We start from the raw sequence: 23,356 nt of genomic DNA on the forward strand, positions 1-23,356 counted from the left end.
GATTCATCTTAGGCAAAGTTCTGTAGAATGTCTATCAGTCTTATCCACAAAGGAGCTCTGGAGTGTTAATTGTGCCTCAGAGGTGTCGTTACATGAGGCAAGGGAGCTGGGTTTTCTACCCCTGTCACTTGTTAAGGGCCACCTTGTTTCCCCTGCTCCCTCTCTACTCAATTCCCTGAACTTCTGGTTTTTCCCAGGCATGAATGCCAAGGGACTCTAGTGGACTGAGGGCAGTTTTCCTAAAAAGAGTGGGTGCTGGCTGCTGGAAGTGAAAACATACCCAAAAGGGAATGGTGCACAAACATGGTGGAAAGAGATCTGAGGAGAGCTGGGTGGGGCACCATTCTGCTGCACCCTACCATACTTTGTGAAAATGGCTAAGTTACTGTCAACTTAAATTTACATGGGGAGAAGAAAGATGGTAAATTAGACTTAGAAAGCAGCCACTCTCTTTCCAGGACTCACCAGTGAAGCCAAATGTCATTGTCAAGCCAAAGCAATTCTTATCCTCAAATGTGATTGCTAACAAAGTTTCAGGAGATATGGGAAAGGCACCAAGATTATCTAATATGTTGTAGAACTTAGATTCCCTCTGAGGTCGGTATAACATTTTTTATATAAGGCAGGGACAGCCTTAGGGCACAAGTTGTCTGCTCTGTGTGTGGTGTCCAGGATATTATAAATGAGTATACTCTAAAAAGTAATCACATGAAGGGTAAAAATGAACTAAGAAAAGGTAACTGGGGGAATCTTTGCATATGCAAATATTCTTAAAAGCAAAGATATTTATGTTCAATTTTCAGGCAATGGTTTTATTCTTTCCTCAGAGATACTTATTATTTTTTTTAATGAGTTACTCATTTTCTTTCAAAACACCTACATACTTAAAATGTTTTCTTTATGAATCAATTTTTTATTTGACAGAAGTGAAGATACTTGTGCCCATAAAAAATGCCATGTGTTTTTGAAGTGTTAGAAAAAACAGCTCTTTGGCACTAAACAAAGCTGAGGCAGGAATGTAGGAGAGCAGCTGCAGAATGACAGAAAAAATGTAAGATAATGAGACATGTGAGAGAATGTATAATTTAATGTGAAGCTTGAAGCAAATGGCGGGAGGAGGAACATAAATGAGAAAACAGTTAAAAATAGTGACTAAAATGACTTTAAATCCAATAAAACATAAAATGAATCAATTAGTGCTTAAACGATGTAGAGGAGGCACGATGCTGTGAAAGAGTCTGGAAAAGGCTGACAGATTTTTAGTCTATGAATTTAAATTCATAGGACCAACAATTTCTCTGCCTAGAGAGATTTATCTGCTGTTTTTTCTTCTTATACTAGTTGACAAAATGACTTCCTTTCTTTTCCACTTTCTGAGATGTGAATCAATCTGTTATAAAAGCCTTAGTTTTCAGTTTTCTGAAAACATTCCACAAGATGTATGATAAAATGTGTTCAAGTTTTAGAAAATTCTTGTAACTCCTGCCAAAGTGTGTCTCTTTCTGTATATGGGTATTAGAGGTACTTCTTTGGAATTGATCAGAGTTGGCTCATTATGGGAGGTTGATGGAATTCTGGGGAATGATGGCAAGTAGTAAGTGGCTCTCTATGACTTCTTTTTACTTCTTCCTGGTTTTTATATTGTATATGAGCTTGAGTATTAGATCCTGTAACAATAACATTCAGAGTCTCTGCAATGAGTGCTTACTCCATGGGAAGTTATGGAAAGCTTTTAAGAACCTTGAAAGCCTTTAAGAACAGGCTGACTATATCTGTCATACTGAAACGGTTTACCTGAAGCTTGTGTTCATGAAGTTGAAGCTTGGATGACTTCTAGAAACCCTTCTTGTTTCTAGGAAAATAGTGTGTTCCCCATAACAAGTGCTCATTCAGTGCTGGTTGAATATATGAAGGGATAAAATAGTATGAAAATGAGCTTCATAGGTGGTTATGCTAACAAAATGACGTTTTCACCTTAGAATATAAATAAGAAGTCTTTTATTTTTAACTAAAGTCCAGTCTAGCAAATATCTTTCTCACTCTTAGTTTTTTACATTTTCAAAATTCTGTCAATTAATTTTCTAATAGAAGTATGCTTCTAATGGGTTAGTGTATCAACTTTTCTTCAGTTTTCCTCCAAATTGATGGTATGTGTAATAATCAGCTTAGCACTGAGGAAGTATGATAGATGAATGTTTCTTTATAAGAGTTTTGAAATTTTTCTCATATTATCTCATTCATTGCAAGAATATACTTTGTGGAGAAGTCCATATCAGAATTTTGTGAGCAGCTATGGTCTTCTATTCCTATCTATTCATATTAAGGTAGTATTTCTAAAATATGGTCTGTGAACTCACTGCCTCAGAATCACCTTGGATGCTTGTAAAAATTCTGATTCCTGGGCTCCAAAACAAACCAGTGAAATAGAATTTTAGGGCCTAGCCTCTGAAATCTTCATTTTTTCCAAGCTCTCAAGGTAATTCTTGTGAAAAGTTGAGAACCACTGGCCTGAAGTATAGGGTGTACCTCAGGCAGAATTGTGCAGGAGGCTTTGTCTTCAGAGATGTTTGACTGTTCCTCCCTGTTCCTCCCCTGCCTCCAGCACCTGTGGTGGTTATTTCAGTCCTCCAAAATGTATTTTATTATGAATTTACACTAATGCGTCCATGACTTGATTTGTTGACCATCCTAGATTGTGTATTTTAAACACAGGACTGATGAGGATAGTACAGTAGACCTAAAAGTGACTGGCTCTCTAATGGTTGACTTTTAGCCACTGGAACAAAGGATTTGTTTGGTGGGAGGGGAAGCCTCCTCGGCAAACATCCATCGCATCACTAATGCAACAGCCAGCCAGCCAGCCGTTCACCTACTCACCAGGTGACCCTTTTAAAGTCACTTCGTGCGAGGTCCCAGGACACAGGAGTCTGAGTAGGGATGAGGCAAAACCAACTGCAATCTTTTCTTTCCCACTGTCCCTTTAAAAGCATTTAATTAGGGAAAATTCTTTTCCTGCCCCAGATGAAAACTTGTGCAGTTCCATGACATTTTGGTCCTTTAAAGTAAAAGAATGCATTCTCAATGGAGTCATTCACTGTGTCTGGTTTCATGTAATAATCAAAACTTTGAACTTGATTTAAAACTCAATCTTCCCTTTTCCCCAGCTAGGCTTTGCTTTGGGCTGTCTGCTCACAGTGGCCTTTCTCCCTCTTCTCCCACATCTGGCATTTCTCTTCATCTCCTAGCTTGATAACTACCATTTCTTATCCTGCCAGGATTGAACTAAGGGGACATGGAAGGGCAAGAGAGACAGGAAAGTTCTTACTTGATTGGTACTACTTAGGATGGTTTGACATTCTTTAGTCAGTTCTTCAGAAACTGCCACTGGGCACATGTGATGGCATATCTTGTGGTATGAGTGATGCATTTTTCTCAAGTTGGCCCATGTTTTTCTGTCCTTCCTCCTTCTTTCCCTTCCTCCTTTCTTATCTTTCTCTGTCTTTTCTTTTTCCTTTTTTTTTAACCTTTTTTCTTTGCTGGATCACTCCACACAGATTAAGGTGTGATCCTCTTAAGCAGTTTTTAAGTGGTTTCAAATCAAATCAAAGGCTCCCTTCCTTTTATGTTTACACGCATGCCTCCTTTTCCCTCAGCAAATCCTGGGAATGCAGGCAGATTACATAGTACAAAGCACACTCTCTTTGCTTTGGACTAGCTAGCCAGCTGTTTCAGTTATCTATTGCTGTGTAACAAACAACTCATACAGTGGTTCAAAATAACCATGATTTATTATTTCTAATGGTTTTGAGCTGATTGGGTGGTTTCTTTGCCTGTTTTGCCTGGGTTTACTCATGAGCTGCATTCAGCTGGAGGGTTGGCTGGGCCAGAAGGCCCAAGATGGCCTCATTCGTACATCTAACAGGTGATGCTGGCTTCTGCCTGGGATGTCTCTCTTTCTGTCAACCCACCTCACCCACCTGCCAGTGTCTTTCAGCAAGTAAGATTGACTTCCTAAGTGGTAGGCTTGGTACAGTGCCTCAAGAGACAACACTAGAAGTTGCAAAACCTCTTAAGGCTTAGACTTCTAAGTCACATAACATCACTGTTTTACATTTTATTGGTCAAAGCAAGTCCAAGGCCAGCCTAGATTCAAGGGGTAAGGCAATAGAAACCATGTCTTGATGGAGGAAGTGACAAAATTACAATGCAAAAGAGCTTAAATATCAAGATGAGAGGAATTTGTGGTCATATTTTGCAATCTACCACACTGACTTTTTAGAGTTTTTCAGTTTATTTCAAGTATCAGTTCACTGTGTCTCTGTTACTGCAGAAAACATATATCAAGCCCTCTGAGTGGTTCCACTGAAGAAAATTCCTCATCCTGGACTTGAGAGCAGGCAAAACGAGGTACAAAAGGACACACAGAACAGTTCATTCCAAAGAAATCCTCCTTATAAACATCTTCCTAATTTTTGATACGCTTATTCTTTTATACCATCAGCATGGATAAGCATCATGTAACATGTTTATGTATGACTTCTTTGTAAATCCTTTATGTAGTCTCATACCTCCTTTGAAATGCAATATTTATTGTATTTTGGTGCCTTCACCCAAACTTTATTTCAACATTTTCTTGTACTTATTTGAAAAAGATTTCCAAAGTGAGCTTCTCTAACTTCTGAGCAAATAATAACGACTAGGGCAGCTTTGGAGTCATATGGGCCAGAGTTTGACTCACAGATTTGCCACTTACTTCTGTCTGATCCTTACATGATCACCTCTGCAATGGGACTAATAAGACATACCTCATGCAAGGCTTAAGCTCATTTTGACAGTCTCATTCCTCTTTGCCAGTGGTTTGTCTCCAGCCCTGTGTGACCCAGTTCTGGCTTATCACATGTAAGGTGAAGTCTGCGAGGGGTTTCCAAGAGAGATATAAAAGATGAGGTCTTTTCCTTTGATCCTTTTCCTTCCTTTTCTTAGTTTGGATACTACTATATGATACCTAGCGCTAAGGCCGTCATCTTGTGACCAACCTGTGACAAGCCTAAGGACAAAAGGCCATTTCACTGAGAACAGTGGAGAGGTGTGATTGGCAGAAGATCCTGGCTGAGCCACTGAACTAACCCTAAAATGCGACTTCTGGGATTCTTGTTATGTGATAGAGTTAAATATCTTTATTGTTTTGTTACTGATGGTTGGGTATTTTACTTGTGGCCAAAGCATACTAATTGATATAGTGGTTGTTATTGGATGTAGGAAAGGGATTAGTACCCAAGATGAATTAAAAAATAAATAAAAAAAGACTGAGAGAGTTAAAATGACTAAGCCATACTGTCAATCAGTAGCTGATAGGAACCCTGAGACTGTGACCTCCACCTTCCAGGGTCACTTCCAGTCAGCAAATATTTATTGAACATCTACTAAATGCAGGTCCCTAGAAGGCACCTTCTCCATCTCTGGGCCCGAATATCAGGAGGCAGCCTAATGTGGGGAAAACAAGGTGGCAAAGTGAAAAGAACACAAGTATCAGATCCACAGACAGGCCAATGTGATTTGGGTCAAGTCTCCTTCCTCTTCTGAGCCAGATGCAGGTGTGCTGACCTAGCAAGGTTGTGACAAGGATAAAATGAAAAATTAAGCAAGGTAATTCCTATGAATCCTGTCTCAAGGTTGAGTCCATACTAGCCTTCTTAAGATGTTGGCAAGGTGTTTGGACTGCTGTTGGTTTCCCAAAGACTGTTGAAGGAGGACACAATTCCTCTGAAAGGCAATTTGGAGTCTTGGAGCAAGAAGATAAGCTAAACCAAGTCTGTCTGGGGAAGTCTCTATCCCAAGAGCAAACTCAAGGGCCAGAGGCCAGCTCTAGTTGACGATAAGAGTGGTAGGTGGGACTGAAGTGGGTGTTTGGAAACTAGTGTGAGTAAGATTCCAGGAAGATGGCTGCAAACAACCTCAGGGTGTCTCTGGCCTGCCTGGATGTGTGGGTGTAGAAAGCCGGCAAGGCAGATGTAGGGTTTTCAAGTGTGCACAGGGTGCTTTGAGCAGAGAAGCTCAAGAAGCTTTCTCCTGGAACTGATCCAGATGTCAGAAAATCCTTCCTCCTCCTTCTCCCCATTGTTGTAGAAATCTCTACTGGGAAATAGGAGCATGTTCTGGGTATCAAGGAGGTTGAAATTGGCTTCATGCCCGGGTAGAGCAGAGTTAGTCTTTGGATGGGCGGGAACTGTGTCAGCCTGCAGAGAACTGACCCAGGGAACTTGGGTGGCAAGGATTAGTAAGAATCTGTGGAAGATTGGGCTCCCTGAAAACAGATCTGAGCTAGAGATTTGCATGCAGGAGATTCATTGGGAGTGCTTTCAGGAATGCTATCTGTAAAGGAGTGAGGGAAGCAGGATTGGTAAGGGGAGGAGGTAAGCTTCAGCACAGTGGCAACAAAGGCCTCAGCCAAGGCAGGCAGAGCTCTGGAACTGTGAGCACCCCGGAGGAAAGGGGGCCTTGCTGTAACTAAGCACTGGATCCAGGCTGTCTGAGGAGGGGGTGCAACCCTGGGTAAGGCAGCTTTCTTTGGCTGAGCACACATCTCAGAGAGGCACCCAGCTCTGAGCCACTGGCAACCAGCGTTCCCTACAGCTAGAAGGAGTGAGTTAGTCTTGAGGGGGAGATCTGGCATATCTTAGCATTCACTCTAAAACCCAACTCTTGCCTCCTGCTAACCAATGTGACCCGATACGAGGGCTTCATAACTCCTCTCAGCCCAGTCTGTCTTAAGCCATGTAAATTTGTATCAATATGTAGTTGTTGATTAAAACAATGCTCACAATGTTTTTGTTTGCAAGTTTCTGAGTACTTGGCCTGTCTGTCTGTAATTAGTATCTCTTACTGTTTTAGGAAGGGATTCTGCCCCAGATCTGGTCCTGAGGGTCCACCCACCCCCAGCCAGCCCCCAGCAAAAGGGAAAAGCGAGAAGAACTCTATGATAAGTGTTCTACAATAACCATACCCAGAGCTCTCCTTTAGAAGCGCATGTCTGTCAATGTCAGTCAGATATGGGGGAGGATATTCAATCTCACCCTACTTATAAGTAGGGAAAATTTATCACTACTTCTTAGTAGACCCTACTCCTTATTAAAGTAAGGAAACTTGGCCTTTATGTGATCTTGAGGCACATTTGCAAAATGGCCAAAATTTTATTACATTATCTTAAAAAGGTATGTGTTAAAAGCCTCAGGTCAAATTCTTTCCCTCTCTTCCAGCTGTCACAATAATAATCAGTAAATGCAACATATGATACAATTGGTTTCTAAGATTGGTATTAACTATTATATTGATGTTAGCACCCAAGATAAACATTTAATGAGTGACTACTAGGCGTCCTATAGTAAACACTTTCTATGTATTTTAATCCAGGCACCAGCTCTACCAATTAGATACAATTATATCCCCAGTTCACACATGATGATATTGAAAGGTGGAGATGAGGTGATTTGCCCAAGCTTATGCAGCTAGTAAGTGACAGAGCTGTGGCTGGAACTTAGGTAGTTGAATGTCAAAGCTTGAGAATTTTCCTTCTACAGCACACTGATGATCATCCAGTCCTATCCCCCAAGAGGCTGATGAGCAGGATATAAGTAAATATCTGAGATCTAGAAAATAAAATTCTTTTACACTTAAGGAAATTAAAAATAAGGAAATAATCTTAAGTTTTTTTTTTAAGTGCATAGGATCAGTATTTGAAGATCATTCACACATCAGCTGCTTCCCTTTTCAATTGTAGTTTGATATCATGGGTGATTGTTCAGTGCAAACCCTCCATCTGAGGCAGATCAGACAGAGTCCTAACAGTAATAACCTTTAAATCAAGTAAGTTTACTCCAAATGTTCCCAACATAGCCCAAAGCCAGAAAAGTTCACAGCTCTACATTAAAATGTTAGAAAAAGATCACATTGCAGCAGCTGCTTATGTGGATTACCTAGTCTAGCCGTTCTGCTAAGACTTAAAAAAACCTGTCTGAGTTGTAGGAAGAAAAAAAAGCAAGCCTCTAAAATATCAAGTTGGTGCCTGTTGGTAGAGCTGTGATTTCCCATTTGTTGCCCCAGAAGACTCAGGTGTATCTGAAATAAAAAGTCAAGATGTTTTTCCAGACTCTAAGGCTGTGGAGGGTTTGGTTTTGTTTCTGTACTTCCCCCTACCATGTCCTATGCTGTTTCCAGAATCATTAGCTTCCCTTGACAATTTTTTTTTTTTGACAATTTTTTTTAATCCTTGAAATGTTTCACAGCAATCCAAAGCACATTAGGAACTCTCAGTTCCTAATGCTGTGAGAACTCTCCCTTCTCACAGCAATTTTATGCAACTTCTTTTAATACTTTACAAAGAAGTAAGGTCAAATGGACTTGCCCTCTACCAGTGTCTTCTGACTAAAGACCAGTGATACTATTACTGTGCCTGTGTGTGTGTGCGCGCGCGCGTGCGCACGTGCACACCTGACCCTTTGGAAATTTAATGCATCTTAACACTGATTAAGATTTTTATCTTCAAGCAAGAAGAAACTTTTGGAAATGATGGCTATATTCATTTTCTCAATTGTGGTGATGGCTTTATGAGTGTACGCATATGGCAAAACTTACCATGTTATGTAATTAAATCATATGCAGTTTTTTGTGTGCCGTTTATACCTCAAGAAGAGTATTATTCTGAGATGGTCCCTAAAATAAGTCATGTGGGAAAAATAAATCAGCCTCTGTGTGAGAGTAAACAAAATCCTGTCCCCTCTTGGGATCTTTCAGAGGTGTAGAAAATCATGTTTTTAAGACATAGTGAATTTAGGCAGGATTTAATAAACTTGTAAGAAAAGTTACTGCAGGTTTGTTGCTTAAGACCTAATTTTTGCATAATATCATATTATATTTGAAATTCAAATTAGAGCTACCAACCTGAACAAAAGACCTGGGAAAAAACATCTCTGTGCTTCTTTTGAGAAATGTCATAGTCTGAGAAAATAAATTGGGATAACTGTGGAAAAAATAAGATTTTTACCTTCAGAACATCAGAGCATGGTCTGTGAGGCATGGTATGATCTCCGTTTTACAGAAGGGGATACTGAAGTACAATCTTAGAAAAGCCCTCGCAACAAGATTAGAAACTGCGGTGAGGCTTTTCAGTTATCAAATTAACTGTCTGTTCCTGAGCGCCTTACGCTCCTGTTTCTCTCCATAGTGCTACTTTCAGCAGCATTGGTTTCTTGCCTTTCCTTGTTACTGTGGTTATTGTTGGGGTTAATCACAGTCAGAAAAATGAAGAAAGTAGATCGTACAATAGCATATTTCTTTGTGTGGTGATGTTAAAGACCTGGTTTCTGACATCATTCATTTAGTGTCAGTATAATCATCTAGACTCAGAGGTGGAAATGATATTCTTTACAGGGTTCAGAGATTTGCTGAGAGGGGAGAGAGTGTTAGAGTATAAGGGTTCTGCCGCACACTACAACCTTTTTCATCACACGGAACAAAGTAAAAGTTAAATTGTCAGTCTAGTTTGAGGATGTTTATGAAAAGTTCTGAATTACCTATAAAGTATCTGTGAATCTGAAACAGAGAGATCATGTCTCTCATCTTGTTGCTTGCAAGTTCAGAGTATTTAGCTTCTGTTGTGAAATGTTTTCTCAACTTGAAATACCAGGGTTCCTCATGCATGGAGAGAAGTGGCATAAAAATACACACAACTGATGTCACGTCAAGAGAGGCCAATGAAATTCATGGTGTTGCTTCTGGAAGATAAACAGACTAAAAATAATCAGTATGGTAGACCTCTTGGTTTACCCTTTGTATAGTTTATTGGCTAAGATTTTCTTTGGCCACATGCAGCTTACACCTGAACTACAGTGGTGAGCCAAACAGGGTTTGAGTTTTCAGACTTAGGAGGGACTTGGAGGTAATCCAGTGTCATTGTTCAAGGATGTCAATGAGAAATAAGGATCCTTCTTTTTTCTTGTTTCTTGTTCTACCATCCTTAATATATGGCTTTCATCCTCATGGACTTAAGTTCTACTTCTAGGAATTATGTTCAAATTTCAGACTAAGGACAAAAGCAAACAACAAAAGGCACATGTGAGCTTACTCTGTCTCTTTTTAATAATAATAATAATAGTAATAATAGCAACAACAACAATTTAAAAAACATTTTCCAGATTCTCTTGTAATAGAGTTGCTTTTATGTCTCGTTGGCCAGAACTGGGTCACATAACCACAGCTAGCTACAGGGAGTTGAAGGAAGTATTTTGAAGTGGTAATATAGCCACTCTGCATTTTTGATTTTTGTTAGTAAGGAAAAAGTATAGAATAGTTATTGGGTGGGAAGGGAAAATTAGGAATAGGATTAATGCCTGTGGGAAGGAAAGGACATACCTTTTTTTTTTTAACATTATACTTCACGTGTTACATGAATTCAAATAGTCCATCTTCTACAAAGTTTCTCTTCACGCTCATTTGTTTTCTCTGGATTCCTATGGTACTTTGTCCTTTACTTTAAATAGAGTGTCATTGATCCCATTGTATTCATGCCTATTTTCTTCATTTAGACAGTGAGCTCCTTGAGGATAGAGACCTAGTCTAATTTACCTTTGTAATCTCATCATTTACTACTGTGACCGGCACACTAGTAGGCAATAAAAGGTTACTTGAATAAATATAAGGACAAGGTAAGCGGTGGTAGGTCGTGATCCCTAGGAAATGGACTCTGAGATTCTGGGGTGTATATACATGCCTCCTTCTGAGACTTCCTCGAATCCAGTCTCACATTCTTTCTCCTTATAAGCACTTGAGCAGTCACAAATTCTTTCCCCCACCTGTCCTCCTCAACCTAAGATTCTGCATATACTCTTACCTTGGGCCAGTTTCTTTCTCCTCAAAGTGGGTGACCAGCACTGCCTGAAATCCTGTCCTTTGGAAGGATTACTCCCCACTTTGAGTAAGGTATGAGCTCAAGCAATAACCCAATGACTTGTACCACACACCACGTTGACTCCTCTGTCAATAAAGTTCATTTGTTTCCTTCTCAGAAGGGATCCCCACTCCTAATGCAGCCAAAGCTGTAAGCTGAGGGACGGGCTTGGGTGCGAAAATTGTGGATGACATGGGGTCTGGCTGTTTGTTGAGGCAGTTTACTTGTGCTTTCTGGCCCTGCTTGTGCCTGGTCTCTAATGTTCCACTTCTGTCTTATAACTTTGATTTGACTGGTCTGAAAGAACAAATGTGGCCTACTTTTGTAAATAAAGGTTTATTGTTAACACAGCCACACCTATTCACTATCTACTGTCTATGTCTGCTTTCATGTTACTGATGCAACAGCAGAGGTGAGTAGATGTGATAGCAACCCCATGGCCCAGAAAGCCTAAAATATTTACTATCTGGCCTTTTATAGAAAAAGCCGGCTGATCCCTGGCTCAGGGAAATTTGGAAATTCAAGATTTTTTTATTGGAGTATAGTTGATGTACAATATTATATGTTACAGGTGTACAGTATAGTGATTCACAATTTTTAAAGGTTATATTCCATTTATAGTTATTATAAAATATTTGCTATATTCCCTGTATTGTACAATATGTCCTTGTAGCTTATTTTATACCTAATAGTTTGTACTTCTTAATTCCCTACCTCTATATTGCCCCTCCCCCTCCCCTCTCCCCACTGGTAACCACTAGTTTGTTCTCTGTATCTGTGAGTCTGCTTCTTTTTTTGTTATATTCACTAGTTTGTTGTATTTTTTAGATTCACATATAAGTGATATTATACAGCATTTGTCTTTCTCTGTCTGACTTATTTCACTTAGCATAATGCCCTCCAAGTCCATCCATGTCACTGCAAATGGCAAAATTTTTATTCTTTTTTATCACTGAGTAGTATTTCAGTGTGTGTGTGTGTGTGTGTGTGTGTGTGTGTGTGTGTGTGTGTATGGCACATCTTCTTTATCCATTCACCTATTGATGGACACTTAGATTGCTTCCATATCTTGGTAATTGTAATAATGTTGCTATGAACATTGGGGGTGCATGTCTCTTTTCAGAGATTCCAGATTTTTGACCAGATCTACTCAAATGTTCTCATCTCAGTTTTCAGGGTTCCATTTTTTCCCAATCAGGACCTTGGCCTTGGTAACACAGGCCTGCTAAAGCTGAGAATTCAGCTTTCTTAGTACCTGTGCTCCTGCAGTCATTAAGTACTGAGTGTGATCCTCAGTCTTTTCTGCCCTTCGGCTGTAGGAGATGAGAATCTCTTTGGAAGCCAAAATGCCCTGTTTTTCACATTTCACCTTATATTCGTGATTAATCACCCTCAGCCTTCCATTGTCTTTCTCTAGGGTCTCAATGGTCTGGAGCAACAGCCATCCAGTTTCATAGTCCTTGTGAACCTCTCAGATGCCTTAGGTGTTATATTTGTTAGTGCATTTCCTTCTCCCAATATCCTGACCCAGTTCATACTCAGGGCTTCCTTCATGGGTTTGCAACGTGTGGAATTGCACAGGGCCCTGTGCTTAGAAATGTCCCACACTTGGTTTAATACTATGCTGACACCATCTTGAAATTATTAATAATTTTATCTTTTCACTGTATTTTGTAAATGAACTCTGATGGGGCAGTGGAACCTGTGCATGAACAGCAGAGATAGGTGCACCACGCGTGTCCACCATTCTGTGCCATTCCATTAGCGCAAAGCATTTGCTGTGCTCCATGAACTCAGAATTCTCCAGCATACGTGGGAGTTCAGGGAGATGCAAAGCAAGGACAAGGTAAGTAAGACTGTAACTGAGTGAGAGGTGAGGACTGGAATGATGCAAGGAAAGAGAAAGACAGGACATAATTTCTTTTCTTTTCAGTCTTTCTTTACTCATCAATAAGCCAAAGATAGTGTTGGTAGAATGTGTGTATTAAGAAGTGAAACTAACAGTTGGGTTATTTTTGTGCTGTTTTTCCACTGTTCTGCTAAGAACGAAGTATATATTCATGTGTAAGCTAGGAGCTATGAATTGTGTCATTTCTATGATTCTGCATACGAGGTAAATAATCTTATATCTGCATTTAAAACTGATATTGCACAATATAAAGATAAGTGGTAGGACTCAAGTTAATAATTAAAAATTTTAATGGACAACAGTAGATAGCAAATTAAAATCCCATGAGAAGTCAGAGACTGCAGAAGAAAGGGAAAAACTTTATAAAGACTCTCTGGCAGCATTTTTTATTCCTGGGTTTTTTTTTTTTCCTTGAACAAGGGGCCCCACATTTTAATTTTGCACTGGGTCCTGCAAATTACATAGGTGGTCCTTTCACCACTGTGAAGTTGTTTTGCAGTTGAATTGCATGCTAAGGGCAATCAGTGCACCACCTACTACTAGTCTTCATTGCTGACCAGTCAGTGAGGGATCCAGCTCCAAAATTTCCTTTCAGAGTCTAGTTCCCAGGACAGCATCTGGGAGCTGTCTGAGGTTTGGTTCCCCACAAGGAAAGCTCTGAGATGGAGATTTGCTCATAGGTGCCGCCAGGTATGATTTCAGAAATATCTGCATAGAGGTGAGGGAAGAAGGGAGGCAGAGGGAGAAGTTGTGTTGTAACGCAATTGTGACAGGAGCTTCAGATGATCTTATGGGGAGTTCTGGAGCTTGGATGGACCTTTGGAGTTGTTCCGGTTGAGGCAAGGGGCCTGGACCTTTCTCCCCTCATTTTGATCAGGCATTGGATGCAGGCTGCACCCAGGGAGTGGGTCATTCTCCCTCAGCTGAGGGCAGTTCCCGGAGAAGTGTTTAGTTGTTAGTCGCAGCAGCTAACACTCACAGCAGCAGGGGGATGAGCAACTCCTAAAGGGGGTCTGGGCAGCACAGAGTAGTGTCCACTGAGCAAGGCCCACGTAACAGCCCCAAACAGGAGGGCATCAACAGATTCCAAAAGAAACAGAGATTCCCTCTGAGTCTTCCAGTTTTTAAAAAGTCAGACAATGTAGAGCAGACAAGAAGAATGCTGCTGTCAGATTCACCATATAATTACTTCAGTGGTTTAACTATGAGTATTAAAATAGAGTCAGGCCGATATCAGTTTTAGTACAAGAAAACTATTACTTAAAAAAAAAAAATTCCCTCCCTCCCCCCTTTTTTTCAGGCTCAAAGCCTATTCTATCCAGAGTCTTGACTTATGGAGAAATGTGGAAGCTAGCATACTCTTACTAAAAGTGTTACCCTTGGGCTTCCCTGGTGGTGCAGTGGTTAAGAGTCCACCTGCCAGTACAGGGGACATGGGTTCACGCCCTGGTCCGGGAAGATCCCACATGCCGTGGAGCAGCTAAGCCTGTGCGCCATAACTACGGTGCCTGTGCTCTAGAGTCCGCGAGCCACAACTACTGAGCTCGCGTGCTGCAACTACTGAAGCCTGCGCACCTAGAGCCCGTGCTCCACAGCAACAGAAGCCACTGCAATGAGAAGCCCAAGCACTGCAACTAAGAGGAGCCCACACTCGCCACAACTAGAGAAAGCCTGCGCGCAGCAATGAGGACCCAACACAGCCAAAAATGAATAAATAAAGTAAATAAATTAAAAAAAAAGTGTTACCCTTGTAGCTCTGTTACACTAGGAAAGAACTCAGACATATCAATTGCATAAGACAAGTGTTAGGGCCCACAATCCAAACCTTACAAAACTGTCTGCAGTGTATAGCACAGTTTTAGAATTAAAAATAAAATGTTTCCCTTATGATTGATGAGATTACATAGGGGCTGGGCTGAGATGGCATGTGCATGTGTGTGAGTATATTGGTTGGGGGTAGAGTGGAAGGGACACACTTTACAAGTTTGAACTGGGTAAGCCCAAAGGGATCATGCTTGGCCTAGGTCCCAGGGTACAAGTTTGTACTGGGCCATGAAAGATGATAGTTGGTCGTGTGTGTGTGACACCTGGTGTAGAGGCTGAAAGGAAGGCATGCCTTGTCAGGGATTTTCCCAGATGCTTTCTGGATTTCTCCACCATTGTCAGCAGCGCCTCCTTTTAGACATACAAATCATGTATACCATGCATTGCCAGGGTACCACTGGTTCTGGGAGTAACCTGCTAATTGTTCTTCCTCACTGGTATAATCGTGGGGAAAGGGAAAGATCGGCAAGAAATCAACTTTTACAAGAACTCTATTTCTTGGTTTGAAGGAAAAAAGTCAGGTTCTTTGGGCATTGGGTAGAATATCCAAGGTTATGGGGAGAGGCAGGCTCTGTCTCTCTGTTGGCCTAACTGTCCTGCTTTGGGTAGTAAGGTCAGAAGAAGCCAAACTTTCAGGGAAATAGAGGAAAGCGCAAAGCTCTAGCCATGGATAGGAGAGACAGCCTGAACTTCTCAGGCCCCCTTTACCTTGCTGCTCTTCCTCTTTCTTTTTTCTTCCTAAAACAGCAAGTTTTAGGAAGAAGAGGGTAAGAGGGTACCTCTAGGGTACCTTCTGCCTGTATTGAGGTTCCCAGTTGCTTCTTTGTAGACAGAGGTCTCTGGTTGTGCCAACGCCATCGATGCTCCGCTTTGTTTGAGGAAGTACTGCTTCCATGTCTGTGCACCCAGGCACTGCTAGGAGAGGATGCTCCACTTCCTCAGACACAGGTTTCTCCACAGCTGATCACTCTCAGCCACCTTGTTCCAGTACTTGTTAACTTGGGAGACCTGTAGTAAGCTGAATGCATCCAGCGAGGAAGAGAGTCTCAACATTGGCATGTCAAGCAACAGGTCCTCCATCTTCTGCAGCCCGAGCCCGAATATGGGCAGGCTGGTGGGGGTGTTGGAGAATGATATTTAACCACCAGTTATAACCTTGATAAAGGAACAGAGTAGCACTCATTTTGGACCTTGAGGTTTGCTTGTTCTATATAGTTAGGTAGAGCATGGATTGCCATTAAATGAATTTGAAATAGAGGAAAAGTGTTTCATGAGGAAGGGAGAGATGCTGGCACATTCATGCTGTATTTTGAAAGACCAAACTTGGACTAAAGTCTTATCATCATAAGCAGAGCAGATTGTCCATTAGGGTATCTACTGGAAGACAGTACCTCAGAAACTCCCCCAGGGCTTACATACATCTCAAACAGAATTCTGATTCCGGAGATTAAAATTCTCATAAAAGAGGAAAAGATCTCATAAATACCTCCTTGAGACGGCATTCGGCCCATGTACTTTTTCCTTATCAGTTACTGTCCCCCCTCACCCCTCTCGCCTTCTAGTTTTTCTAGCTCCTAGGAAACAAAATTGTCATAGCATTCAAGATAGCTTCTCTTCTCATAAAACAATAATCACACTGTAAACCCCAAGAATGCTGCAGTAGGTGTCTCTGGTTCTTTATTAATGCCGCTAGTATTTGTCTAGCCTTAGAAAAGCTTTTGGCTCCGTGTCCTACTCATATTTTGGGGCTATAGCTTGCTAGAATTGTCAGGACAAGTAAAACATTTCCCTTTCAGCGTTCATTACAAGAAAAAAAAGTCCTATTGTATTTCTTAAAAGTGACTTGTGACATCTCCTTTTTTGGGATAGAGTTATAGCTTGAGATTTGGTTAGTGGTATACTTTTTGGTTGTGAAAAGTAATGCAAATGATTAGAGGCTGAGAGATGCTGAAAATGGTATGAGTTTTATTCATTCATTGCCACCCCTACAGGATGCAGAAGAACTGTATAGAAATGTTTTAATGAATAAGCCTTATGGGCTCTTAGTATATAACTCCCTAATTTAAGATTGAACTCTAAATTCCGGGTGCAGTTCATATTGAGGGAAAGGAATAAATTGCCACATTAGTGCAGACTTATTTTGACTAATATTTTTTCATTTTATTAAAAAAATGAAAATAGCTTTATTGTTCCTTTATGATTGTTTGTAAATGTTTATATTCTCAAGTTATATTTACAGGCAGGAAAAAAGCCAGTCACGCATGCTACTGCAAACATTTCAGAAAAGACAGTGACATATAAGGAAAAAACCATAAATGTTCATAATCTCACCATCCAGGGATAATCAGCATTACGTCAGTAGTTTTTAGCCTTACAGTGTATTTTTATATTTATACATACAAAGGTATAGCTTGCCAGCATGGGATTGTGTGGTACATGGTGTGCGGCTTGCTTTTTTTATTCCTCAGTAAATGAGCCTCATCATTTTTAGGGAATAGATAGATATACTTGTGAAATATATCCCTCTTTAGGCTGCTTGCTATGGCAAAAGTGGAATCATTTCATAGCAAATGAATTGTTCATCATTGTATTAGCAGTTTGATGGAAAGACTGGATAGGCAGAGGAAACAGCAAATTTTTGCTTTGAACTTCTTCTTGCTTAATTATATTAAAGGAATATTTCTGGGGACAAAGGGTTTTTTGACTGTCGTAGAGCCAAACAGAATGATCAAGAACTGTCAAAAGGCCTCTCAGGATATAATAGTTCGTGGGTTTCCTGGGGGACTTGCTGGGGCCTCTTAGGAAATAATAGGGTGTATTTCTCCACAAACATTAGTCTGGGTCTTCTGTTTGTTAGAAGAGCATATGAAATGTATCTGTGAACTTCTTGTTTTTGGATTGCCAAAAGTCTAAATCGAACACTATGTTACTGGCTTCCAGATTTTTCCCTTTCATTTTTATTTCTAGCTGTGTATAGAACCCAAACTGAATGAAGGCTAGGAATGGGGGTGGGAGAGTTATAAATACATTATGTTAGAAAGTTCTTGCCTTATGTAGACAAGGTCAAAGTTCATTTTAGTCAAAATGTAGTTAGCTTGTTTTTTCCCACCTTGAATCATGTGTTGCTTGTGTAAACAAAAGCAGATTACACAGTGAAATTAGAATCCAGTAAAAACTTACCTGTTTGGGGCTTTGTAAGACATAGTTGGCCAAACTTGTCAAGTACTACCAAAGGTGAGAAATCTAAGTTGGTTGAAATTTGGCTGTGTTTCCGGAGCCTGAAATGGATTAGTGAGTGAGTACCTGGACTGAGTCATGATGTGAATGTTCAACAGCACTTACAGGGTGTGACTGCATTGTGTCACTGCACAGGTGCACGTGGCCTTCCAAGTTGATCCAAAGGGATGCCTCTTTGCTTTATCATGGTCACCTCCCATATTTCTGAAGTGAAGCTTATAGCCCAGAGAGGATAAAATTCCTGGGAAAATAGTTGAAAGACTTTGAAATTACCAGCAGTCTTGGCTTATGCTATCACATGACTCTGAAAGCCTTTTGCTGATTGAGTCACAGGGCTGGAAATGATGGAAAGAGGTCACTTAGTTCATTTTCCTGCCCAAGACAGAACTATAAGTGTACGCTGGTGGTCTTGCTTCTTGTTAAAATGGTGTTTTTTTGTTTTGTTTTTTTTGTTTTTAACAAGAAAACACCTTTTTTTCTCAGTAATTACTAACTTGTGTTTACTTTTGTTTTACTCACAGTAACTTTGTCTCAGGTTTGTTGCAGAACAAAAAAGAGTTACCAGATACTGAGTGATTAGGTTTCTCATAGAATTAGTTTGTACCACTGATGAAATTAAATAGTCAAAATGATCTAATACGATAAAAGCAAGTTAAGGTAGTTATAAGTTCACACCACACACACACACATACACATTATATTACTAATGCCACGAGTAATGGCATATTGTCACAAACATATTTTTGAAAATCAGTTTTTCAGTAATTAAGTTAAAGTTTGGGAAAAAGTGTATGAAGATCTCCTGGAGCATTTTGGCACATCCAGATCTCTTGCCCCACATTCAACTGTGAAAACAATCAACTTTTCACATATTTCTCATTCATAAAAACAACCAATTCTGGAAGAAAGAAATGGAATTCATAACATTTTTTGAGGCTTTCCTAAGTTGAATTCATAGTTAAAAAAAACCCAAAAAACTTTTATGCTTTGCTTCTTCTGTTTTTGCCTCCAAAATATATTTTGAGCAAAAAGTCTCATGCAAATCAATGCCAGATTTTCTGGTCACTTGGAATGAACCGCAGACCAAAATAAACTCACATATAAGCACTACCCACAAGAAGATTACAGCTGCATTATACATAAACAGTTAAAAAGCAAGTTAAAAGTTAACGTAAGACTCTTGCAGATGGTGCATAATGGATTACCAGATAGTGATAAGGACAACTGCTTGAGGCCAAAGGGGGAAGATCAGTCATATCATCTCTGTGATAAAAGAGAGTCAGAATAGACAACCTTTAGGGACCCCTTCAGGTTGTAATTGAATGATACTCACCAATTCACAGTCAGTGTGATGTGGCATGACTGGATTCACTCAAGTTATATTTCTCTCTTTGGAGTTACGGAGAAAACATAAAGGAAAGTCTCTTTCTTTAGGAGTGTATTGCCTTTACTGTTTATTGTTCCTGCTATGAGAGGCAGACATATAAAGATATAAATAATGTACAGAATCTATCTTGATACTATGTCTTTACATACGGCCAACCATGAAGCCCATACTCAGTAAAAATAAGCACAGAGTTTTCAACCCCCTTTGGAGTTAGCCGTCTTGGCCCACTTGTTCACTTCTACCTTTGCTCTTCATGACTTGTTTCATCACTGTTCACTATATCACCCTTGCTCTGATCTTTTTGGATTTATCTCCATGTGATTGCCTTTGAACTTGGTGGCAACTTTGGCTTTGATAATTTTAACTCTGGGTAGTCTCTAGGGCACATCTGCTACTGGCTTTTGGCTTTTCTGACTATTGAACCCTCTGTCTTGTCATCAAATCCTCCCTAGTCTCAGAACCTACAGGGCTGTGTTTGGATTATATTTTGAAGGATGAACTGAATGCACAAAAGATAAAGTGGAAGAACATTCCAAACCAAGGCAATAACATATTCAAAGATTAAAAAATCCTGAAGGAAGTTGGCACATTCACTATGCAGTGATGATATATTCAAATATTAGATCATCTTCAGAGGGACTTCTGTGGCTCCATATACAATTTGATGGCTTGACTCTTGGCAGAACTCATAAAGGAAGAGCCTAGTAGTGGGCATTTGATTTTATGGAATAATTATCTGGGCAGAGAACATATATTGTAAATCATCTATATATACCAAGGTGAAGTGAGTGTGGTTGAAGTCACCAAAGGAGAGTGTGCAAAGTAAAGTAAGAAGAGAAATCAGGAAAGCGGCTGAGGAACATAAATGTTGAGGCAATTGAAGCTTATCATCAGCTAGGATATGGCACCAGTGTGAGCCTCATTGGTTAGCAGTGACTTCACTAGAATTTGACATTGAAACAGGAGGTAGGGTATGTTCCCAAAGAGATGTTTAGTTTTGATTGACAGTATTTATCATGAATAATACCATTAGTAAAGGTGAGGCATAATTACAAAGTGATGCCAGATGGACAAATGGTAACATTTTAAAAAGCTCTTTCATGGGATACCTCAAAGAGTGATATTCCTAATTTACGAACTGGCAGGAAGATCCAAAGTAGAGATAATGAGATACTCAGGGAAAAGTTCAGATGAACAATATGCTAAATCATGTTTTGCTATTGTGTTTTCAAATTCTCACATTTGGACTTCAGTACATATATTGCCATATTTTCTTTTTTTAGGCTGTTCTTTTTCCATAGGGCTATGGATCCCTAAAGTTTATATTCTCACTCTAGGTTGGAGATGATGGCAGTCAGAAACTGTTAGATAAGATCAATGTATTTAGTCAGTTTACTCAGGCAAATAGTGGGGTTAAACTTGGGTGTGCCACTAAAATGGACCTCGTCTGATAATAAGATGCCTCACTGCCAAACTTCATGAGTCTCCAGAGCTCTCTCTAGTCTACAGGGCATTCTCTGATTGTCTCTAATTCTTGCACAAAAACAAACACACAAACAAACAATATGGAAATATACTCATTTCTTTTCTTCCAATATACATAAGCTTTTTGCTTCTTCATTGAGAGCTGGTTGGCCTCCTGAGACGTGGTTCTGGGCAATATCCAGAAACAAGATTAGTGCCTGAGGAGGAACATTGTGAAATCAGTAAGAAAGCAACCTTGCTGATCCAAAGCAGCAAAATAGTTCTTTGGTTGATGAGTGCTCCGAGCAAAAGTGCTTAAAGGGTCCTGAGAGTTCTACTTCTTACCTGACTCAGGGTCAGTTGAATTTCATTTCTGTTGAGTCTTGGATCATGAATGGGTGAAACTGTTGCTCACCGTAGTGCAGCTCACTCATTTTCTTTCTTACATGCTCTTGTTTTGCCATGAACACTAAGTGACCTCAAACACATTTTTTTCTAAAATTGTAGCAACAAGGGACTTGAAAAAAAATGAAACTCATGAGACAGCTATCTCTCTTGGCTCCTGAAAAGCCTGCTTTTTAGTCGCCCCAGGAAAGATGAAATGATGTTACTGACCCCATTTCTCAACAATGATAAATGGATTGCTTCAGCAATAAATGCAAGGATACTTGCTAAGAATGCTTTCATAGCTTTATTTTTGCCTTATATGTTTATCATGGGTTCAACCAATTAAAAGCTGAACCAAACTAGAGCTCAAAACATCATTTTTTTAATGTTGCAAGGATTTCAAATATAAAATCACTGAAGACATCATATGCACATTGAATGTCTCTTCCCCTCCCCCAAGTTCCATGTAACTAAAGTATATTTCTTGCATTCTACCATTAACTGTGCCAGATTATCAAGTTTTCTCCTGAACAAAGTTTGGATGCTTTCATTACAATTTCCTTGTAATATAATTATGACATTTTGAAGGAAATAAGAAGTCATCAGGAAACATTTAAAAAGATTACTGGCAAAGATATCTGCCTAATTCTGGAAGAAATCAGGTTTAGATTAAGCAACAGAAATGATAGAAAGAACTATATCTCTTATTTGGTAATTCAGAGAGACAAGGAATCTTTACTCTCTGCAAAAGGCGAACAAAATCCTCCATCTCTAAAAAAATCATTAAGTAAAAGTTCTTTATGGTGGCAGGTGGCGCTGATAGACAGCCTCAGGAATTTTTTTGTTTGTTTATTTTTGTGTTGATTTATAGCTTTCATTTTTTCAAAAATGATTTAAGGTTACCAAGAGAATATGCTTGAAAGATTCAAAAGGTTGTTACAGAAAAGATCAAAGTATGTGACTTAGCATTTGTGGTTCTGAAATAGATATGAACTTTTTTTAATGTGATAATTTGAAGGAAAATTCCTTTCTATATTTATTTTTCTATCTACCTACTTTGGTGTTTATTTAACAAATATTTATTTATTTTTTAAGATTTATTATTATTATTTTTTTGATGTGGACCATTTTTAAAGTCTTTATTGAATTTGTTACAATATTGCTTCTGTTTTATGTTTTGCGTTTTTTTTTTTTGGCCACAGGGCATGTGGGATCTTAGCTCCCTGACCAGGGATCAAACCTGCACTCCCTGCATTGGAAGGCGAAGTCTTAACCACTGGACCACCAAGGAAATCCCAACAAATACTTATTGATTACGTTCTTTGCACAGTTTGAAGCACGGGGGACCAAAGAAAGTGTAAGATTGAGGTGAGCCTTCAGCTGTTGTATGTGGGAGATGAGTTGAGTGGTCTCCACTTTGCTGAAAAATCGCATAATTATTATTTATGATCAAAGAGAAAATTGTTCTCATAATCATCAGATGTTTGTTTCACTAGACCAGTGTTTCCCCGAACTTGGCTAATCATCAAATCATCAGAGACACTTGTAAAACATAACTATTCCTAGCCTTCATCCTTGAATCTTTAATCCAAGGCCTGGCCAGTGGGGATGGGAATCTCTAGTTTTAACAAAGAGCCAGGTGAGTTGGCTACTTAGCAAAGTGTCAACTACATGGTATAAGAGGATAAACTCTGTCCAGGCAGGGACCACATCTTATTTACCTTGGTGTTTAGTGCTTAGCATTGTGCTGGGCACATGAGAGGCACTCGATAAATGTTTGTTAAACAGAACAGTAGACATCTCCACAAATAGCCTTTCTGGAAGGCCTCACTTCTTGTTATAGTTCTAACTTCATGCTGTCTGTGCTCTTCATTCCTTGATGCTTTTCCCACATGGTATAAATACTCCTCTCTGCTCACCAACTCTTAGCATCCTCATGTCATCTTTCATCTTGATCAAAAACATCAGTTTGAATAGAAAATTAGTTACCCATCAGGATATTACTCATTTCTTTTGGCCTTCAGCCGGAGGATCTTTATGTAGCGTATCAGTGTCTACAGACCTGGGTGTAGATTGGTATTAAGAATATTATAACTTGTGTTTATGCAATATCTTTCTCTCAGGACTGAAATCATTCTTCAGGCATTATTTAGCAAGTACAATCTATTCATCCCTCTGTAGGTGCGTATGTTGTCTTAAGGATGCC

The 23,356-nt window shown here is 39.7% G+C and overlaps 1 long non-coding RNA gene across 1 annotated transcript in view; it reads left to right on the top strand.

Annotated features, from left to right (window-relative positions):
• LOC309960172 overlaps nt 1-23,356 on the top strand; it is a 217,936-nt gene that overhangs the window by 96,961 nt on the left and 97,619 nt on the right. The window contains exon 3 of the long non-coding RNA XR_014326124.1: nt 22,353-22,518. This is a non-coding gene — a long non-coding RNA (uncharacterized lncRNA). The remainder of the gene's footprint in view (nt 1-22,352; nt 22,519-23,356) is intronic.

Source organism: Leucopleurus acutus (genome assembly GCF_964270905.1).
Source record: "Leucopleurus acutus genome assembly, chromosome: 3".
Classification (NCBI taxonomy): domain Eukaryota; kingdom Metazoa; phylum Chordata; class Mammalia; order Artiodactyla; family Delphinidae; genus Leucopleurus; species Leucopleurus acutus.